The sequence below is a fragment of the Lactuca serriola genome, chromosome 9, assembly GCF_051521515.1.
Source record: "Lactuca serriola cultivar US96UC23 chromosome 9, Lser_US96UC23_V15, whole genome shotgun sequence".
Taxonomy (NCBI): Eukaryota; Viridiplantae; Streptophyta; class Magnoliopsida; order Asterales; family Asteraceae; genus Lactuca; species Lactuca serriola.
The window spans coordinates 62,049,652-62,071,455 of record NC_136416.1 but is presented as its reverse complement, the minus strand read 5'-3'; the positions used below and the strand labels follow the sequence as shown (position 1 = coordinate 62,071,455).

At 34.8% G+C, this 21,804-nt stretch overlaps 2 long non-coding RNA genes and 1 pseudogene across 3 annotated transcripts; 1 reads left to right on the top strand and 2 right to left on the bottom strand.

The window, feature by feature from the left end:
* Window positions 1-255: 255 nt before the first annotated feature.
* On the bottom strand, window positions 256-987 carry LOC145074499 (uncharacterized). The gene is made up of 2 exons (XR_013691872.1): window positions 659-987; window positions 256-570 (listed from the first exon to the last, which is right to left on the bottom strand). It is a non-coding gene; the product is annotated as an uncharacterized LOC145074499 (long non-coding RNA).
* A 3,214-nt stretch (window positions 988-4,201) lies between these two features.
* On the bottom strand, window positions 4,202-5,589 carry LOC145075758 (E3 ubiquitin-protein ligase AIP2-like; annotated as a pseudogene).
* A 2,393-nt stretch (window positions 5,590-7,982) lies between these two features.
* LOC145072043 (uncharacterized) lies at window positions 7,983-10,037 on the top strand. Of its 2 annotated transcripts, XR_013690903.1 has the most exons (5): window positions 7,983-8,236; window positions 8,344-8,749; window positions 8,846-9,063; window positions 9,146-9,215; window positions 9,812-10,037. It is a non-coding gene; the product is annotated as an uncharacterized LOC145072043 (long non-coding RNA). The 2 variants fall into 2 exon arrangements; XR_013690901.1 differs by having other exon boundaries at window positions 7,983-8,749.
* Window positions 10,038-21,804: the final 11,767 nt, after the last annotated feature.

Sequence of the window (21,804 nt, the reverse complement as noted above, 5' to 3'; positions counted from 1 at the left end):
TTAAATTGTTAAAACACATCCTTGTCATCAATTATTGAACCCATATCAAGTTTTGAGTGTGTGCGGACAAGTGAACGTTAACTTGATTAACGATCAAACTACCTTAAAAACATCAATTTCTAACTCTCAAAAGGCTATTTTGGTCAAATAATCCACTCTTACATAAATTTATAGTTTAAAGTTTATAAACATAAATTTACAGTTTAAAGTTTATTATAAGCATGTGACATAGCTTCACACCCAGGCAAGAATACCTTGACAAAATTAACCTTAGTTTATATATTTGAGGGCCAGACCAATAATAAGCTCTCTTCAAACCAGGGGAGAATTCCTTTTGACAAAACTGCCCTTAGATGCTTTATTTTGAGAGCAACCATCATTTCATTATTATTTCTTCAAATAATGTCCTCCATTAGTGTAATTTCTTGGAGTAATGTCATCCATTAGTTTGATTTATTGAAATAATGTCCTCCATTAGGTTAGCTAGCCTTTTGCTGGTGGAAAGTGGCTCTCTAGGCATCAAAGTGATAGTAGCTTCCTACTTTCCAAGTGCTTCACGGTATTTTACACCTTCAATATTAGAAATAAGAACAAATTAAGAAAATATACAACATAAAGAGGAAGTGAAGATCCAAAGGCAAAACCATAAATGATTAACTGGACATCAGCAGCATAGTTCCAGCAACAATAGTTATTCGATTCAGAAGTTGTTCGGATTACCGCTATTCGATCTATAGAATTTAGGTCTATTACAAATTTCTAATTTCTCCAAGAAGAAAAACACATTGCAAAACAAAATAAAGAAATGAAAGAAGGATTAGGGAAACTACAAGAATATCATTAAGGTGTGTTTTGTAACTCCAATTCCATGTCTTGAATTTGAAATTTGGAGAAAAAATTAGTCTGGAATTTGAACAAACAGTTCCTTAATTCCAAACCCCCGAACAAAAATAGCAGCATAAATATGAGCTTTTTCCTTCATGCCAGCAGAACATCACACACTTGCAAGGTGTTTGAATCTATATATATATATATATATATATATATATATATATATATATATATATATATATATATATATATATATATATATATATATATATATATATATATATATATATATATCATGGTTGCAGAAATCGGGATTAATCGGCGATTAATCATGGATTAATCGCTTGGCGTTCTCCAACCGCCGAGGATTAGGGCAATTAATCAAAAATTTAGGATTAATCGGGTTTGGCGGGATTAATCAGCCTTGGTGGGATTAATCGGTCAACAAAAGTCAAAAAAGTCGAAAAAAGTCAAAAAAAAAAAAAAAGTCGAGAAAAAGTCAAAAAAAAAAAAATCAAAAAAAGGTCAAAAAAAATTTTAAAAATTCAAAAAACCAACTTTTTTTTTTAATCCAAAATTTTCAAATTTTCAAATATTATACCAAAATGTTCATATTTTCGTATTTTCAAATTTCCAAATTACAATTTTTCTTATTTTCTAATTTTGAAGTACTTGTTTTTCTTAAGATATATTAATATTTAATTAATTTTAATATTTTATTAATAATCTATGGTCCCCGATTAATCCTCGATTAATCACCGCCAAGACCGATTAATCCCTTAACACCAGTCGACTGTCGAGATACCATCAAACGATTTTTACAACCTTGATATATATATATATATATATATATATATATATATATATATATATATATATATATATATATATATATATATATATATATATATATATATATCATGTTTTAAAACGTTTACCTTTAAAATATTGATTTTAGCCTACAAATCTTTTGGCAGACTTGTTAAGCTTCATGACTTCATCTATCAAGTGAGTCAAACAACTTTATTTTCAACACCAAGATGCACTCACCAAAATCCAAAGATTGCATGTGTAAAAAGACTTGCGACATTTTGCAAGAACAGACTAATCATGTATTCATCATTAGAGGCACAAGTTCCAACCAAGTTAATGATAGAGTAAAAGAAAAATGATTCAATTCAATCAAACAAAAGTAAGAAAAAACTTATAGTGTTGCCAAAACTATATGTATTTGCATCATAGATGCCTAGTTAATATCATTTTGAAGCTTCACTGCAACAATAAGAAAGAAGGTCATGGGCGAAGAACCATATGTAATCGGACTCCATCATGTCAATTTCAAAAATAGTTGCATTGGTGAAGCTAAATCAAATAAAATCCCTAGATATGGGTAGATATATGGGATGTAGCTTAAATACAGGGGAAGCATTAGAAACAGTAGGAAAGTAACGAATCCGGAAGGTTTATTTATACATTTAATAGAATTTGATAGGATGAATACATTACCTACATAATAGAGGTAAAAGTATTGAGGAAATGACAATTAGAAAAAAAATAATTTTGATTTATTAGGATTAGAAGTTCATATTGAAACATTAACTTTAATTACAGTTAAAATACCTTAACTCGATTAACCAGCGTTTTTTTTTTCGTTGGGTTTTTTAGATGACTGATGTCTTAATTAAGTATGGTTAAGAAAATCTATAATATAATACATTCATTGTTTTTAGATTCTTAATCATTTTGATCAATTGGTGAGTTTTGTTGATGAGTTTAGTGTAATCAATATATTTTAGTTTAGTTAGTATTATCATCTTAGACAGTCTTAATTCAATTTTCCAAGATTGGAGGTGTATGGTGCACATTCCACTATACAAAAATGACCTACGATCACACTTTCTAAAAAACGTTCTATCACACTTTTTATTAAAAGTGTGGCCAAAGGTCATTAAAAAAATTTACAAAGTGTTTTTGGATACATTTAAATTAGTTTGTGTGGTCATTGTATAGATAATCAAAACTTTAACCACACTTAATTATACCAAATGTGACAAATATTAGTTACACTCGAACATTGAGGTCATAGGTCACACTCAGCCACATGTATCGATTAAGATTGTCATACTTTTTTTTTATAAGAGACAATAGATAAACGTATTCTGACATGAGGCAGTTGTATGTGTGTCTATAACCTGGTGCCTTTTTAGACACATAACATTCAAAGTAGCTAAAATGTGATACATATGGTCACACTAAATATTTGTGTGTCCATAGGGCGGTTATGTACTAGTTGTACTTAGTTAACGCAAGAAAAGAAAACAAGTTAGTATTGGTTGTTTATGGTCATGTGCCTTTTATTATTAATTTATTATGTGTGTCAAAATATGATGAATTGGCTTTGAGAAGAAACAAATATTGTGAGTGTAGGTAGCGTTTAGTTATGATGACAGCTATTATATGTATCTATATGTAAAGATAGTTATAAAAGAACAATAATGTCTTATCGATATAATTAGGGGTCGTTTATTGAATATGTTACTATAATTATGTAATGTTCATTCTTGTTGTATTATTGTATTTGTAAGTTTAAAGAATAGTCTTCATAAAATGAAATTTTGTTGTTGTAAAACCGAAATTGTTTCCTGCTTAAGTTATTATTCCAAAAAATGACAATTTTAGACATTTTGGACGAATGGTAAAATTGACCATTTTTTTCTTTGATATCATTTGGTAGAATTAAAAATGAACAAAAAGGCCAATCATGCCATTTTACAAAAGTACATTGCTTTATTTGCATTTAAAGGGATGTATAAATAAATGAAAGAAATTGAATGGTAGTTTTGTAAAGTTACCTTAACAGAAACAATTTGTGAAAAAAAAAACAAAAAAAAAATAAAATGAATATAAAAACAAAAAAAAATAACAATATAGTTGTATTGAATGGTGGAGTTTTGGTAACAGCCATAATAAATGTCCAAATTGCCCTTTTTGTCATTGCACCAGATCATACACCATTAAAAATGAAAAAAAATACAACTTTCTTTAACAAAAAAGTATGATAATAAATGAAAAGAATACAACTTTGTCTAACATTTCATAATGGAAGTACATTGCTATAATATGCAGTTTATGTTATAACATGTCATCCACCATTACAGTAAAAAACTGAAAAAATTAGTTTTGTGTTATAACAATATTACAACAGAAAATTTTGATGGTATAATATGGTAAAAAGAGGTTAACGAAAGTACATCGTCATTTTTTGTCATTTAAGTAAAAATTAAGTGTGTTATAACAGTATCAAACATGAATTGGCAGCAATGTGTGCTTGAAATAGTACAATTAAAAGAATAGAAACATTTATTAATTGTTATAAGTACATATATCTAATAAACTCCAACTTGGCTAAGATCTCATTTGTAATAACAATAACTGGAAGCTTTGCAACCACCTCTTTACTTGCTGGTGGTGCTCTCGCTGTTGAATCCCCTTCTGGAAACTGTATATAAACATCAATAAAAATTACTATTATGCCCCTCCCCTGGACCAGATACAACATGAGAGTCGTATACTCTATTTGTCATGCATTGGACTAGGACCAAGACTGCTATCAACCGGACAAAATTTGTAACTTTTTGTCCCACTGAAAAAGATGGAACAAGGTGAGATAGGGACTCGCTCCCGATATCTCATCTATTGGGAATAAGCTCTTGAAGTCTATCCATGAGCTCTCGTGGGAGATTGGTTGGCCCATCTGACGTGTTGTTTTCAGATGTTTCAGCTTGAGACATTGTAGCAGCAAGGGTAGTCATTAGATTTGATTGAACCAACCACTGAGGCTGTGGAGGCTCTTGGTCCATAGTTAAATGTTCTTCAAACAAATACCCTGCAATAAATGACAGTTTTACCCTTTATTAGAAGTGACCAATCTAAATACAATTTATCAAGAACCAGTTAACTATACAAGTCTTCAGATGTTGCTTTTCAAAAGATTTAGACACCATTTGTTCAGCTTCTAAAAAGAGCCCTAATCTAGCATTCTAAAATCTGTGTGAGGTGTATCTTGTCTTTAATATGGTTGCAACATGAGATATGACTGTGAAAAACTGTGGCACCCATAACTTTTTTATAATTAATAGATCAAAAGTTATCAAAGATGCATTTTTTCAATCCATTGATTATATTCGATTAAAGGCCTAAAGTTGTTAAACCTTTGCCTAAGGGTAACTTGATCATCAACCCTTGATTACAACTAAAGCGAATTGAAAGTTCATGTAGTGATCATTAGTTCATAGTTCATACTCATGTCATGGAACTAAATCATGATCGAACATCATAATATTGTTTCATCATTGATTTGTGTAGATTTCAAACGCAAAGTCGTTACTTCGTTAAAAACATATTACAACAAACAAAAAGGAAAACGATAAAGAGGAAGCTTGATCATTATTTGTATATCATGTAAGCTAAAATCCATGTAATTTCAAAATAAACAGACAAAAATAAAATCATGATAATAGATACTGATCTGCAAGAGAAATGTTTAATGTTTAACTTACCGATTTACGAAGAGAAGGGGAAGCGAAAGGGTAAAATTAATGGAGCAGATATCACTTCTTTCGTTGTGAGTCGACCTCCACATTAGTGCCGGTGGGCACTGCCTCCTCCCCTCACCGATCTTGTTCTTTCTCCTTTTAAATCTATCTCTTTATCTCTTGATTTCTTTTGTTTCCTCACCCTCTCTTCTCTTAATCCCATATCTCCTATCTTTTTCCTACTAAATTTAGCGAACACACACGACCAATTGGTGGCGGTGTATGTTGTCGATTATAGCGGGAAAATGAATTTGGGGGTAGCTGATGCCTTATGCTTAAATTTTTGTTTGAATGGCTTTTAAATTAACCACCTAAAAAGGGTTAAATAAGGTTTTATTATTACTATTATTATTATTATTATTATTATTATTATTATTATTATTATTATTATTATATATATATATATATATATATATATATATATATGTGTGTGTGTGTGTGTGTGTGTGATACGGCTTATGGCTTAAGGATTATAGGTTATGGCTTATGTATTATGACTTATGATTTAGGTTAGCCTAGAGCATGAGTTATGACTTATGACTTAAGGCTTAAGGCTCATATCTTAGGTATTACGGCTTGTGGCTTATGTATTAGGGCTTAGGGCTTAGGCCTTATGGCATATAGCTTATGGATTAAGGTTTATGATGTATATATACTGTAGGGCATACGGCTTGGATATTATGGCTTATGGATTGGATATTAGAAATTATGGCTTAAGGATTAAAGGCTTATGGCATGAGGATTATGATTAGGTCATATGACTTAAGATTTATGCCTTATGGCTTAGCACTTAGGGATTAGGTCATAAGGATTATATAGTATGACTTAGGGCTTAGGGATTATGGGGTTTAACTTATGGTTTATAACTTATGACTTATGGTTTATCGCTTATAGCTTATGCCTCATGGTTTATGTCTTGTGGCTTAAGCCTTAAGGCTTAAGTGTCAAATCTTAGGTCTTAGGGAATATGGCTTATGACATAAGGCATAAGGCATACTTACGGCATCGACTTATAAGCAAAGGCTCACTTCCACCTCAACCACCTCCACACCCCACACTCCATACCCACCCAACCATCTACCATACTCTATCCCCACCCACACCTACACCCATACCACCCACCTCACCCCACGTCCATAACCACACTCCCACACCTACGACCCCATTTAAAATTCTAATTATTATTATAATTAACTATATATATATATATATATATATATATATATATATATATATATATATATATATGTGTGTGTGTGTATGTGTGAGTGTGTGTGTATGTGTGTATATGTGTGTAAATAAAAGCCTTAATTCCTAATCCATAAAACCTAAGCCCTAATAAGCCTTAAGTTGTAAAGCTTATGGTTAATGCCTTATGACTTATGTCTTAAGGCTTATAGCTCAAGGCTCATGACATAAGGCATATGGCCTAGGGCTTGGGGTTTATTTATTAGGGTTTAGGGCTTAGACTTAGGTTTTATGGCTTATGGGTTATAGTTTAGATACTATGGGTTAAGGATTGAGGCATTGGGCCTATGATTTAAAGATTAGGGTTTACATGTTACAGTTTAGGGCTTAAGGCTTAGGGCTTATTGCTAACGACTTAGAGCTTAAGTCATACATATTATGGTTTAAGGCTTAACACTTAGGGTATATGACTTATAACTTATGGCTTAATGTTTAATGCTTAAAGCCCATTCCAACAAACCTATGTTGATACTTATCCTACCCCACACCCTATACCCACCAAGACTTATACCACCCCCTCGCCCCACATCTACAATTATACTCTTATGCCCACCCACTCTCACTCCATATAACCTACACGACCTACACATAGACACACCTACCCCACACCAACATGATCACCCTACCCTACCCTATATTTACCCAACCCCATACCTACACCTATCCGCCCATTACCATAATCCCACACCGACACTTACCCTACCCTCAAACAACCATCCTCATACCTACATCCACACCCTGTACCCCGATATATCCACTTAACTATACTCCCACACCCACCCATATGCTTAACCTAAACCCACCCGACATATACCTTTCCCTGACCCACCCACGTCCACATCCACCTCCACACCACACACCCTACTCGCACTCCACATTCGACCTTAGCCATCCACCTACACACCAACTCCAGACCACTCTAACATCCATGTCCACATATAATCGTGACCCATCCACATATGATATGACTTCTTTAATAACACCAAATATATAAGTTTTATTTTATATATTATTAAAAATTGAATATTGTATTTAAAAAAAATGAATATTGTTACGGATCTATATGTAAATTATTATCATATAAATAAGGTAATTTTGATAGACAACAATGCATTTTTATTTTAAAAAATTTAAAATTATTAAATAATTTTCTTTTATGAAACTAACATCCATATAATAATAATATCTATAAATTTTAATTAAAACATTTTATACTAAAAACTAAAAAAAAACTTTTTCCAACCTAATTTACATATTTAATTCCATCACATTCCAATTTTGAGACATTTGATTTCCCCCCAAATCCGATACGACCGATTTAATCCCAAAATTTAAAAACCTTTATCCCTAATCTATTCTTTTTATCTCCATCGCATGCACAGAAGATGACGTTTTCCCCCTTCTCACGACGATGACATCGTTGAGCCTTCTACTGAAGGTCAGATTCTAGATTTTGACTGGTGGTGGTGGACGACACTAACATTCAACCATCATGGTTTCTGAGTAAGAACCGTTATAGATCAATTATCTCTCAATCCCATAATGGAGACGTCGACATTAAGGTGTGGACTCTGCGAATACTCTATTAGACCGAGAATCATATAACAATACTAGGCCAAGGGAAATCAATATGATGCATAAATTGATAATTTCCAATCGATGTCATCAGGTTCCTTCACCACTTCTGGATGTTGATCGTGTCGTTATTGCCCTATGTCGTCGTTGTTATTATCGAGCATCTTTGTGCCACCAAGTATGCCTCTGTATGGTATCGAGGTTTTTATTTTCTTATTTGATTCCCATTTCGACTAATTCTTTATCGATATCGTTCTACATCACACCCACCACAAGAAACCTCTTATCCCCTTTCCACAGTGACGACATCGTCGAGCCTTCAACGCCCGATCAGATTCAAGATTGTGACTTCTGGATCAAGACTTACGTTGTCGGCTTCCATCTTTCCCTGTAAGTAAGCTAATAACTGAAATACATATCTTATTCTTATCTTGTTGGTTATTCTGTTTGTAGATTATGGAAGCGGACTGATGTCTACTCGTTTTGTGAAGGATTGAATGGTATTTTGGATTATTGATTGTAGTTTAATAATTTTCCTATGATGGTGACAGCTTTTATGAGAGCTTTGTGCAATTTGTCCTTTTTACCCCTGTTAGGTATCTTGTTCGGTGGCAGCCCTTGATGCTATCAACTTCTTTCCATGCTGCTATTTGGTGTTTGCGGTCATATGATAGTTTTGACTGCTTTCCCCTGTCAAATTGATTGTTTTGCTCTTGATTGCCTTATTTGTGCTAGCTTTGATGGTTATAGGCATGGTGGTGCTTATTTCTGCTGTAAGCTTAGTTGTGCTCACTGCTGGACAAATGGTGTTTGGGTATATTTACTTTTAAACTTCTTACTTTTTACTCCTAAAGTTGTGGTTGGTTTAAATTGTAACTATAGATTTGATTCTACAGCTTTTACTTACGGAACAAATCAGAATTGTGGGTGTCTTAAGTCTTGTTGATGATAAAATTTATGAGCCAGGTAATTGTCATTCACTTTTGGTAAACTTTATTCAATGAAAAAGTCTAATGTTGGGTTGCTTGCTTTTAACTTGTATTTTTGTATCACATGAAATGTTGCATGCTTGTGAATTTAACATAATGGAGAAAGTTGATTAACTTTAGTCTTCTTGATTAACAACATCTAATTTTTGTTAACTTGCATCTTATGTTTATGCAAGTAAGGTGTTTGATTAATCAGCTCAAAGAATCTGACTTACATGTATATGGGTTTATGTTGATATATCTTGCTGTTAGGTACCTTGAGTTCTATAAAATTTATTTCTTTGGCTGAACTGGAGGATTACCGTAAATTTTGTTGTGTAGCTTGATTTTGGTCACATCTTTCTTACCCTAACTTTGTTTATATTTGTTAGGCCCTAAAGAACCTTAGCTACAACAGGTTCAACCATCCAAGAACTAGTAAAGCCATCATTAGTGATGTGAATTGCATGTATTGTTTGTGTGATGATTTAAGAATTTTTTATCAACAAAATTAGTAGATTTTAATCTCAGAACAATATAAATGGATGGATCATGATTCATTATGGGTTTTAACACCTCGTTTTATTGTTACAGGGACCACAAGTAACTTGAGATTAAGACAACCAAGTCTAAGAAGGGAAAAAAAAGTTTCAACAACACTACATAGGATAATAAAGAAAACAAGGACCAATGTTATTAGGAAAACAACGTAGAAGTTCTCATTCTCGGTTTAATATTTTCTTAAAATTTTTCCTTTTTGATGTTATTTGGATTTTATCTTTGTTATTATTTTTTGGTCAACTATTAACAGTAAAATTTATGTACGAATTTTATATTTTTATTAATAAAATTTTCTTTTATTACATTTATTGTATATTTCTATTTTCTGAATTTGATAATAATTGGTGGTTATTATATGTATTTATATTTGTGCCAAAATATATAAAAAAAACTTGCAGTTGTAATTAATGGGCCTAAAATCAAACAAATGTCATGGCCAAAATAAATAAATGTGACGAAAGGCAAAACAATAGCCACATTTTATATTAATTGGCGTGCTTCAATAATAGTCGCTATAAAAAAAACAATTGTGTCTAGAAAATAATATGACAATATGGAAGATAATAGTCATGTTCATTTAAATTATGTGTGTTGATAGGACATTAATGACTATGGTTTAATTACTTGTCTATAATTGTAGTACAAACAATAGTCACACTGCATAATGTTTGCATGTCTAAATGATAAAATAGGTTATACTAATAATCAATTTTTGTCGTAATAAATTGAATATTGGTCACAATTAAAAATGCTATTGTATCTATAAATTAATTACAATTATTTTTAATTGATTTTGTATGTCGAAATGATATAAAATAGTCATAGGTACAACTTTTTATATGTCTTAATGATAGCATTGGACATGATTAGTAATATAAATAGGGCTATAAGCTAATACTAAACCCATAATTTTAATAAAATATGTCTTTATAATACCTATGATCAAGGTTGCAGAACTCGCTACTTGGTACATGTTCGGCTGACTGGGGAGTAGCAAGTACTCGGGAGTACTCGGAGAGTACTCAGATTCGGTAATTCATGTAGAAATATTTTTTGGAAAATTATATATATGTCAAAATCATAAGTTAAAATCATAATTTGATTGAAATATATAACCAAAACTAGATACATGTTAATACATAAAAACTAAAATACACATAATTGTCTCACTACGTGGATAATTACTGAAAATTTAAGATATATATGTAGTAATAATCACATGTTTGTGTTAAATAATAAATCATTAAGTGCATTATACATATTAATCTTGAAATTCTTGATTTTTTCTCTTTTTATGACAATTTTGACCCTTTGACCGAGTTTGACCGATTTTGACCGAGTTGGCCGAGTTTGACCGAGTAGGCCCGAGTTTGACCGATTTTGTCCGATTTTTGACCAAGTTTGACCGATTTTAACTAAATCCGAGTTTTTTGGCCGAGTTGACATTACTCGCCTCGGTGGATGGCCGATTTCGAGTAATCGGCCGAGTAGGCCGAGTTTTGCAACACTGCCTATGATCATGTTTCACTTAATTGTGTGTCTCTATACGATAGACAATAGTCACCAAAACTGATTGTTTTTGTAACTAATTATTAGCAAATTGCCACTTATGAAATTAATTACATGTGACGATTTAGCGAACATGGTCATGTTCACCATAATTAAATGTCTTCAAAAGATATCCAATAGTCTTAATAAACTTTACACTGTGTGACAATTTATTAGTAAAACGCCACACTGAAACAACATGCATGTCGCAAGTTGGTGATATACAGTCACTACAATTACTAATAAATGTGTCTACTGACGGTTTAAAGTCACAATATTAGATAAAAGGATTCATTTTAGGAACAAAATTCGCTACCCAATAGCCACACTTTTATAATACAACCACATATTTTCATATCATACGGATACTACATTTTAAAGTGACCATAAGACCCATACAATGGCGTCACCTTCCGTCACACTTTCAGTGAAAAAATAAAATGTCACTATACGCATATGGTCAAACTTTTATGGTGTGTTCGTAGGTCATTTTGTACTAGTGTTCGGATTGATAAATGTGGACTCTAGAATAACGGGGGTTTGAGCCTTTGAGGGAAACGCCCCTAGGGGACAGGGTTTCAAGGGGCAGCACCCATAACGGGGTCCAAGGGGCAGATCCCTAATATTCACGCCCATTAAAAAGAGCCAGTTTCTCCTTATCAATTGTCGTCTTCTTCATATATAAAGAAGACATGAACGTTTTAGAGGAAAAAACTGATATGAAATCGCTTCTTCTTGTGATGCTGGGTTTCAAGTATGAATTGCACCTTTTAATTTTGAAATTTGTGGTTGGCCACGACGTGGCATTCCTGCATGAAACGCGTGTTTTATTTAGAACACCACGACGTGGCATGATGCTTGTCACGGCATGGTAGCGGCAGATATGCAAAACCCTAATTTTTGGGCTTTAGGCCCTATTTAAAGGATGTGATGGCTAGGGTTTCCTACACCCTCAACCTCCATCACCTCCATAAGTGTTCTTGAGCAAAACCTAGCCCCTTTGCAAGCCTTGAGATCATTTTGGTGTTTTTGGTGCACTTTGAAGAAAGAAGAAGAAGTTTTTTGTGCAAGGATCAAGCAAGCAACTCCTCACCATCATTGGAATCACTCTCTGGACCATTTATATGACTTCAAGCTTCCACTTTTTCGGTTCTCTCTTCATAGATCTAGATTTTATAACAAGTTTTAGTTCATATTTGAGACTGGATTGGTTAGATGAGATAAAGTTTGCAACTTTATGGCTTACCTTGGCCCCTTGGTTACTATATCTTCTAGATCTAGAAGATAAATGAGTTTTGAGATCCATGCATGAGTTTTAGGTTGTTTTCCTCATCTTTTGACCTAGTTGGGTGAAGGACATGCATGGGTCATGCATGTCTATAAATTTTGGATTTTTTAAGGACGATTAGGGTCTCACGAAGCTTACTAGAAAGTAAGAACAAAGGGCTTAACGAATTAAGGACTAATTCCATTAAGTCGTCCAATTGCAGTAGCCATGACGTGGAAAGATGGGTGTCGCGGTGTGGCAATGGAGGACTTCACGACTGTTTTGCCTAGATGTTGCTATGGTGTGGTGGCATGCCTACCACGATGTGGGAGCGGATTCTAATCGCAACTGAGTTAGATACAATGGCATGGCCATGGTTTGGCCACGACATGGAGGTGAACTTGCATTGACTTTGACCGTTGACTTTGACTTAGTTGACTTTTGGTCAAATTGCTAGTTTTTTCAGTGTAGAATAAGGTTTGATCTTGGGTATTTCGATAGGTGGATTATAGCACCGGTTTCTCAACTTTTCGAGTTGTATTTGTTTGACTGCGAGTGTAAGGTGAGTCTTCTCAATGCACTATGTAAGATGCTAGTTGTCTTTGTGACTCTTGAATGGAAGACTAGGATTTGGCCCTTCGAAATTGTATGAAATACCTTGTTTTGGCCCCTAGAAATTGTATTCAAGACCAGGATTTGGCCCTTGGTAATTGTATGGAAGATCAGGATCTGGCTCCTGGCACTAGTACAAGTGAAGACCATGATTTGGCCCATGGAAAAAAGTGATTGTGTGACAACACAGAGAATACGTCACCAACCGTCGTTAATTTTTAATGATAGGACGTAAAAATGTAATAAGGACAACCTTGTAACCACCCGATATATTTTAATATACTCAAAATTTTCGTCCTTAATTACGTCAATCATTAGGCTCAAAGTTGTGTCACTTTGAGAGTAGGTTAGCATATTTTGACTCCCTATGCCACCACGATTCTATAAATATAAATTCTGCAAGAATCCGACACAATATGGGTGGGATATGACATTTATAGTAAATGAACATCTAGCGTAATTAAAAAGTTACAATGACGAAAACTACAAGGAGATTGGTTGACTTTTGGAAAAAGTCACCAACTAGGCAATCATAGTACTACTTAAAGTAGGAATTATTAGGCAATAAACGCCTAAAACGGAAGTTATATGAGAGAGTTATAATTTTTATATAATCATAATAGTAATAAAAACTCGTCGAAAAACGAAAGTCAAAACTAAACAATATAACCAAAAGGAAAGTTGTAGAGAATGACGAGACCTACATAGATATAAAAGAGTCGCTGAGAATGGAGTTTGTATGCGAGAGTTACGGAATTTCAAAGTTAAATTTTACTGTCACACACGCTCGTGCTCGGTGCGCCGCGCGCACCTAACACTCGATATGTTTGGATACAGGATGATGTGGCACGCTGAGGGGACAACACATAGCGGCATCATACGGTTCACACGCATTTGCGCGGCAAGCTATGCACGGCGCGCACTCCAAAACTTGCTATAAATAGCAAGTTTCGATAGCTTATTTTCCTCACCCCTCTCATCCGTTCTCTCTCTATATCTATCGAAGCGCTAACTTAAAGTTTCTACCCTACATCAACATTTTCATAACTCACAGGTGAGTTCACTGTAGTTAGATAATTATGCTCATAATAATAGGATGATATTATGCCCAATAGATACTCTACCCAAACTATTTAGCTAATATTATGCCTAGTTGTTATACTGAACTACAATGATAAATAAGATCATACCTAGTTGCCACGCTGGCTAGTTGCCAGGAAACGCAGAAACTCGTTATTATAGCCACCCTTTGGATAAACTTAGTATCTAGTGTTACTCTACCCAAATACTCGGCTACACAAAACACACTAGTTATATATATATATATATATATATATATATATATATATATATATATATATATATATGTATGTATCAGATAAATAATATATATAATAAGTAAACTTGTAACACCGTAAAAATTAAAACAATTTTTCACATTTTCAAAACACATTTTTCATTCACAATTATTAATAAAATCTCATTGTATCATATCTCTGTTCCACAAAACCTTTCCCAAGATCGAAATACATAAAACTCCATGTGTGTGTACGAATCATGTCGGTGCCTTCCCGCACTTCTCACTAGTACCTGAAACACATAGCACAAAACAATGTAAGCACGAAGCTTAATTAGTGAGTTCCCCAAAATACCACACATAACACAAACTAGTCACTCGAGGCTATAACTCTGTGGGCCCTAGGGCCCTAACTCTCTGGACCCGCTGGTCCTAACTCTGTGAACCTTCCGGTTCTAACTCTGTAAACTCTGGAACATACACAGCATAAATCACGTAGAAATAATGCAGTGCATCACAATCACATAAATAGCATACATGATACTCTGTCATATAACTCTGCATACAAGATACTCTATCATATAACTCTATTTACCACTCTAGGTAAAGTATAGTGAGAAGACTCACCTCGGATGTATCGGTAATATCTCGCTCGTGTAACACTGATCTAGCCTCTGCCTCAATATGAAGTCCCTAGGCTCTAAAATCCATAGAATAGCACTCTCTTCAGTTCCCTCTTGCCTTGGCCACCTTCTTCTTGCAAAAACACCCACACAAGGATCAAAAATGGCCTCTTCTTCCTCACAAACGCTCTAGATCTCTTAGGGTTTCGCTCAGGGGTCTGGTAGCCGCAAATGGTGGCTATAAGCCCCTTTAAATAGGTCCGAAACCCTGGGGATTAGGGTTTCATTAAACAGCGCGGACTCGCCGAGTCCACTAGTCGACTCGCTGAGTTCGGTCATTAAACCGGATAGAATTCGCGATCCTACTCGGCGAGTCTAAGCGTCAACTCGCCGAGTCCCTCCAAAATCTCCAAAATAAATGAATAAATAATGTACCTGGAAATCCGGATGTTACAAAACTCATATAAATATAATGAGAATAACAACATGACCGACCAAGGGAGGCCCCCACAACAAGAGTTAGATGAGACACGATTCATCAACATGCATATAGATTTTCAGCTAGCTCCCGACTTATAATCGTTAAATCTTAAGTGAGTGGGAGAGATATGTATAGATCTATATGGGATTGACACTCCCACCTGTGGTTGCTAGCTACAACCTGATGGCAAGACAAAGCAGACATAACTTTCTAAACACATTAGTGACGTCCGATGAAGTGTTGTGGTTTTTCGGGATCAACAGTCATAGCTTGATTATAGGAACTCATCGTAACTTTGCTAAAATAAAACTAATTATCTTAAACTACTACTAGGAACCAACCTAAGAAAGTAGTGATAGTACACATAAACTTGAGAAGCAAGTTTAGGATAAACAAGATAAACTAAAATACTCACTCAACACCTTAAAATCATAAACTTGTGGACTCACCAACATTATGTTGACCTATCAAACCACATGTATTATCAGAAGAATGAACTCGTCTGAAGGAGGAGATAAACTCGGTGATGCAGCCCAGAACTTATGTGCTTTAGTTTTGTACCCTGCTTTCGTACGCTACTTGTATCTCGAACAATTGTGTAACATATTTTATTTAATGAATAAATAGCTATGTTGTTTGTTACATCATGTGTATTAATCAATGTATATATTTGGCCTGAATCCCAACATCCTAACGTCGCACAGTCTGATGCTTCCGCCGCCGGCCAGGGGTGTGACAGATTAGTATCAGAGCTTCAGATTATAGCGAACTAGTAATTCCTTAGAAAATACAACTATAATATAGGGCTACACTCTTATTAGGTTTAACCCTTTAAGCCTAATAAATTAATAAGTATTAATATTAATTATCCTACTTCTTGACTACTTACGGGAGAGGTTACTAGTTTGAACTATCGCTTGGATTGCTGGGTTTCAAAATGGCTATATGCTAAAATGGTCCTACCCTCTGTTACTTCTCACCTGGCCAATCCTTACTTGATAGTACTGGGGTACAAAACCCTAAAAATTAATAAAATACACCCAACCCAACAAAGATTAAAAAATATAGGGTGACATAGATACTCTCATATAAGTATACATACTATCTACCAACACAACCTACGAAGTCGCAACTCAGGATTTTATGTCAAAAAACCATATTTAGAGTTGGTATAGTACAGCAGTTGTACCACAACTAGACCTAGAATGTGAAACTAAGTTTTATTATGGTTCGACCAACGTACGACTGAACTCGGATATGGTGGTTGGCAATCTAAACGCTTGAGGACTTCTGGATTGGATGCATAGGCAAGGATTCTATACTCAGAGGCTTCTCTTAAAGACTTCTACGTCTGGGGATTTCTGACTCAACAATCTAAACTTGAGGATTTTCTACCCTAGGAACCTCTAACTTACAACATAGTAGGGGGACTTAGGAGCTACGAGTTTGCCGAGAGCATGGCATGCAATGGATCATGGAGGGAAGCTTCCTCATCGAAGGAGGATCGTGCGGTACTTGAAGACTCGAGCCCTGTCAATACCTTGGAGACGGAGGACGGCGTCGACAAAGAGCCCGATTATACTCCAGCTGAGCATCCTTCAGAGCCAACCCTTTCACCAGACTACACACCGGTTGGGCTAGAGCTTCTCAGTTCCGAGTACGAGCCTGAAGAGGACGAGGAGGCCACTGCCACCCCACCATTGTGACATATACATTTCCTATTAACGTTTTGTACATATCTATACTCTTATATTTCAGTGCTAAAAGAAGTTTCATTACACCTAAATTTAGAAAACTTTTAAGCCATAAGTCTAGGAACTTATATGAGCCTTATATAGTAGAAATGGCCAATGGAGAACCCGGTAGTACTTAGGAAATAATAGAAAAATGTGTTCTAACTCTCAATAACCACTCCTTTCACGCCAATCTCATGCATATGACCATTGGAGCTTCGATGTCATAATCAACATGGATTAGTTGTCGTCGCTCCGAGCTGAGATCTTATGCTACGACAAGGCAGTGCGACTACCCTTACCCAATGGGGAATCCTTAGTAATAAACGGAGATAAGACCAGCAAAGGCCTTAAAATCATCTCTTTCATGAAGGCACATAAATACCTTCACAAGAAATATCACGCTTTCTTTGCCCACATTGTAGATAAAGAGCAACAAGAAGAAGGAAATCAAGGACATACCCCAAGTATGCGATTTTCCTGATGTATTTCCAAAGGACTTGCCCAGACTACAACCAATTCGCGAAGTCGAATTTCAAATTGTCCTAGTCCCAGGGGCAGATCTAGTGGAAAAATCTCCATACCGTTTACCCTTTCGGAAATGCAAGAGTTATCCGGTTAACTCTAGGGGCTTTTGGATAAGGGCTATATAAGACCAAGTTTCTCACCCTGGGGATTCTTGAAGTGTGAATTTTGGATCAGGGAAGTACACTTTCTAGGTCACGTGATCAGCGACAAAAGTATTCACGTATTTCTTTTCAAGATCAAAGCCACAAAGAATTGGGAAGCACCGACAACGCCAAAAGAGGTGCGTCAATTTCTAGGATTGACAGGCTATTAGAAGATATTCATAGAAAATTTCTCAAAGGTTGCAAAACCCCTCACGACACTTACACAAAAAGATACGAAGTTTGAATGGAAAGAACAACAAGAATCTGCGTTTCATAAGTTGAAGCACATGTTGTGTAGTGCTCCAATTATTTCACTTCCAGAAGGAACCAAGGACTTTACTATCTATTGCGACACATCACATCAAGGCATGGGAAGCGTACTTATGCAAAGAGACAAAGTGATCACTTATGCCTCGCGCCAACTCAAGACTCACGAGAATAATTACACCGCCCATGACTTGGAATTGGGAGTTGTAATTTATGCCTTAAAAATCTTGTGACACTACTTATATGACACAAAGTGTGTCATATAAACTGACCACAAAAGTATTCAGCACATCTTCAACCAAAAAGAACTCAACATGAGACAACGAAGATGGCTTGAGCTATTGAACGACTACAAGTGTGAGATTCGATACTACTCAGGAAAAGCTAACGTAGTAGTCGATGCCCTAAGTAGAAAGGAACGAGTCAAAACGAAACAAAGTGAAAGCACTCACTCTAAAAATCCAGTCAAACCTTCCTGCCCAAATATGAGAAGCTCAAGTAGAGACAATTAAGGAAGAAAACAAGGCAAAAGAATGCTTATGAGGTGTGTAGAAACAAGTGTTGGATTAGTGTCTAAGTCCATAACTATTTTGGTATGTACTTGACCCGATGGTGCATGGTCCTTTTGGGTTGCCTTCACCAACGCAACTTGATAGGATGAATTATGGAGAGAAAGGATTAAATATGATTTATTAATATATTATGAGAATAATATGTTAAAGGAGAAATCATATTGTTTAATTAACATTAGTCAATAATTAATTGGTAATTAGTTTTGTGACTAAAAGAGATTAATTAAACTTAAGGGACTGGAATTGTAATTATAAGATAATTGCAATTTGGGCCATGGATTGTCTTGTATTAAGGGGTGGACGAATTCTATGGGGAAGCCCATAAGGAAATCGTCCAAGGCCTTAATGAAAGGAGTCTATGGGTTGCTTAGGGCTTAAGCATCCAAATTAGGGTTTCCTTGTTAGATAACCCTAATAGCCTCACTATATATATAGACCCCTTAAGGACCAAAAACGTGGCTAAGCTTTGTTCTAGGGTTTCACACGTTTTTGGGCAGCATCCATCCTCTCTCCTTTTCATCCTCTTGCTTATGCTGTTTGTGAACCATTAAAGGAGTGACATTTGTGACTCTATGCTTTCTAAAGTCATTACAAGGAGATTTGGGATTGTTATTGCTACATAACAATCAAGGTAACATCTTAAACCTATTCTCATGTTAATATGATTACTTGAATGCTAGAATTAGGGTTTATAGTCTTGGATAACATGCATGTACAATAGAGAAACCTAGATCCAAGCATTAGGGTTTGTATGAGCACATAGGATGTTCTTAGGACCAAAACCCATCAGTGGTATCAGAGCCTTGATTGGTTTCTATTGTATTGATGCCTTGTGTGTTTATTCAAGTTGCAAAATTGATTTTTGGGCTCCCTGGCTGATGAACTCGGCGAGTACCACAGTGTACTCAGCGAGTAGGCCTCAACTCGGCGAGTACAGTGTGGTACTCGGCGAGTTCGAGCGTCAGATGGAGCTATTTTCGGGATTTCTTGTTGTTTATCTTTGAGATACTTGCCTTTATCATATTAGATCAATATAAATCCGATTTTATGATATATATATATATATATATATATATATATATATATATATATATATATATATATTCTTGATCTAATTAAAGATATTTATCAATTAATAAACTATTTGTTTCCTTATGTGATAATTGATTAATTATTTTGATTAAATTGGTAAATTGTTTTGCAAGAAATCATTAAATAAATCAAATATGGATAATTATGTGATTAAATGTTAATTTAGATTATTTGTTATTTGATCCTTGTGTTATGAAATGTTTCATATTTTCCCCTTTAGGTTTTATAGTTTAAATTTGACCTCAAAAGTTTTGTTGTTTTGAAATTTAAATAGTTGAAACCCTAATGTTTTGAAAAGGGTTTCAAAACTTGCCCTCAAGTTTTGGAATTTAAATTTTGATGTATATTTAAATTCTAAACCCTAATGTTTTGAAATGTTTCAAAACTTGCCCTCAAGTTTTGGAATTTAAAAGTTGATTAAAAGTTTAATTAGGAATGTTAAATTCTAAAACCCTAGTATTGTTTTGAAAAAGTTCAAATCACCCCCTTATGGTTTTATTAATTAATTAAGGTGTATAATTAAAAGAGATTTAGTAAATCCATAAAGTCTTGGTATACAATTTAATTAAATTAAAAGTATAATTATTAAATTAGACCACCTAGTATTTTAAAAGTGTAAAATACACCCTATACTATATATATAACATTAAAAGTCTAACATTATATATATATATATATATGTATGAGTAAAAGTCAGTCTTACCGTTAGTAGGCCTCATTCACGAAGCTGGTTTATAAGGGGTGTTTAAGGAAATTGCCTATAAAATGGCGATTGAATGGGTATCCACTCTTACCCACCGCACTCTTGACTAGTGGAGGGTCGTTAGCCGAACGGGTAGGATAGGACAAAACCTTCCATTATAAGTATAATGAATTACTAAAGTAACTAAATGTTTTTCAAATTCCCAATCTTAGTTACTTAGGCAAAGTGAATTGATGCAATTCCATGAAATTACACTTTGTGCCCTTGCGAAGACGTTAGTGGAGCGTGTGTGGTTTACCGGCACACTAAATGGTTCTAAGCAAAAGTAGCAAAGGGTGACTCAATGTTTTTCATAGTTCGGTGGAGCGTGTGTGGTTTACCGGCACATCGAATAGGTGACCGTAACATGTGAGGGCACCATGTAAGTTTGCATGGTTATTCACACCCGCTTTGTGATCCTCGGCATCCCAGTCATAAACAAGAGGGGCATATCGAAATTTAAACATGCCATTGAAATGTTCAATGAATCTCAAAGGATCTAGGAGTTTTCATAGATTTAAAACTTAAATTTCTTTTTCGTTTTTCATGGTGGAAATTAGTGAATCGTCATTCACTTACCTTCAAATGTTCTGCAATTTGGGTTACGGCATCCCTCTCCCGAGTTGTGGAATATTGTGTTGGGTCCTAGCCTTAGTATCTCATTTGGGTGATTTACTAAGGACTCAATCAGTCAACTAACTTGAATTCGTTTTCTCCCGTTTTGTAGATGTCAAAGTTCGACAACTATGGTCTTCCCATATCCCGTGGAACAAGCATTCCACATGAAGATGGTATTCAACGATTCGATCGAGGAACAAGAAATCATGCTTCATTTCCTCCACCTCCTCCAATTATTCTCCCGAACCCACAAGTTCGAAGGCTTGAAAAGTTCAAAGATCACTCAAGCCCTTTTGGCAAGTAAACATAAAGAAGGAAAGTCGGTGTGTGCACACGTCCTAGAGATGAAGTCACACATTGATAGGTTAAGAATGTTAGGATCCGTTGTCTGTGAGGAAATGGCTGTTGATTGGGTTCTTCAGTCACTTCCTAACTCATATAGTGAGTTCGTAAGAGAGTACTATATGATGAACCGCGACGTGACCCTTATAGATCTCACCTAT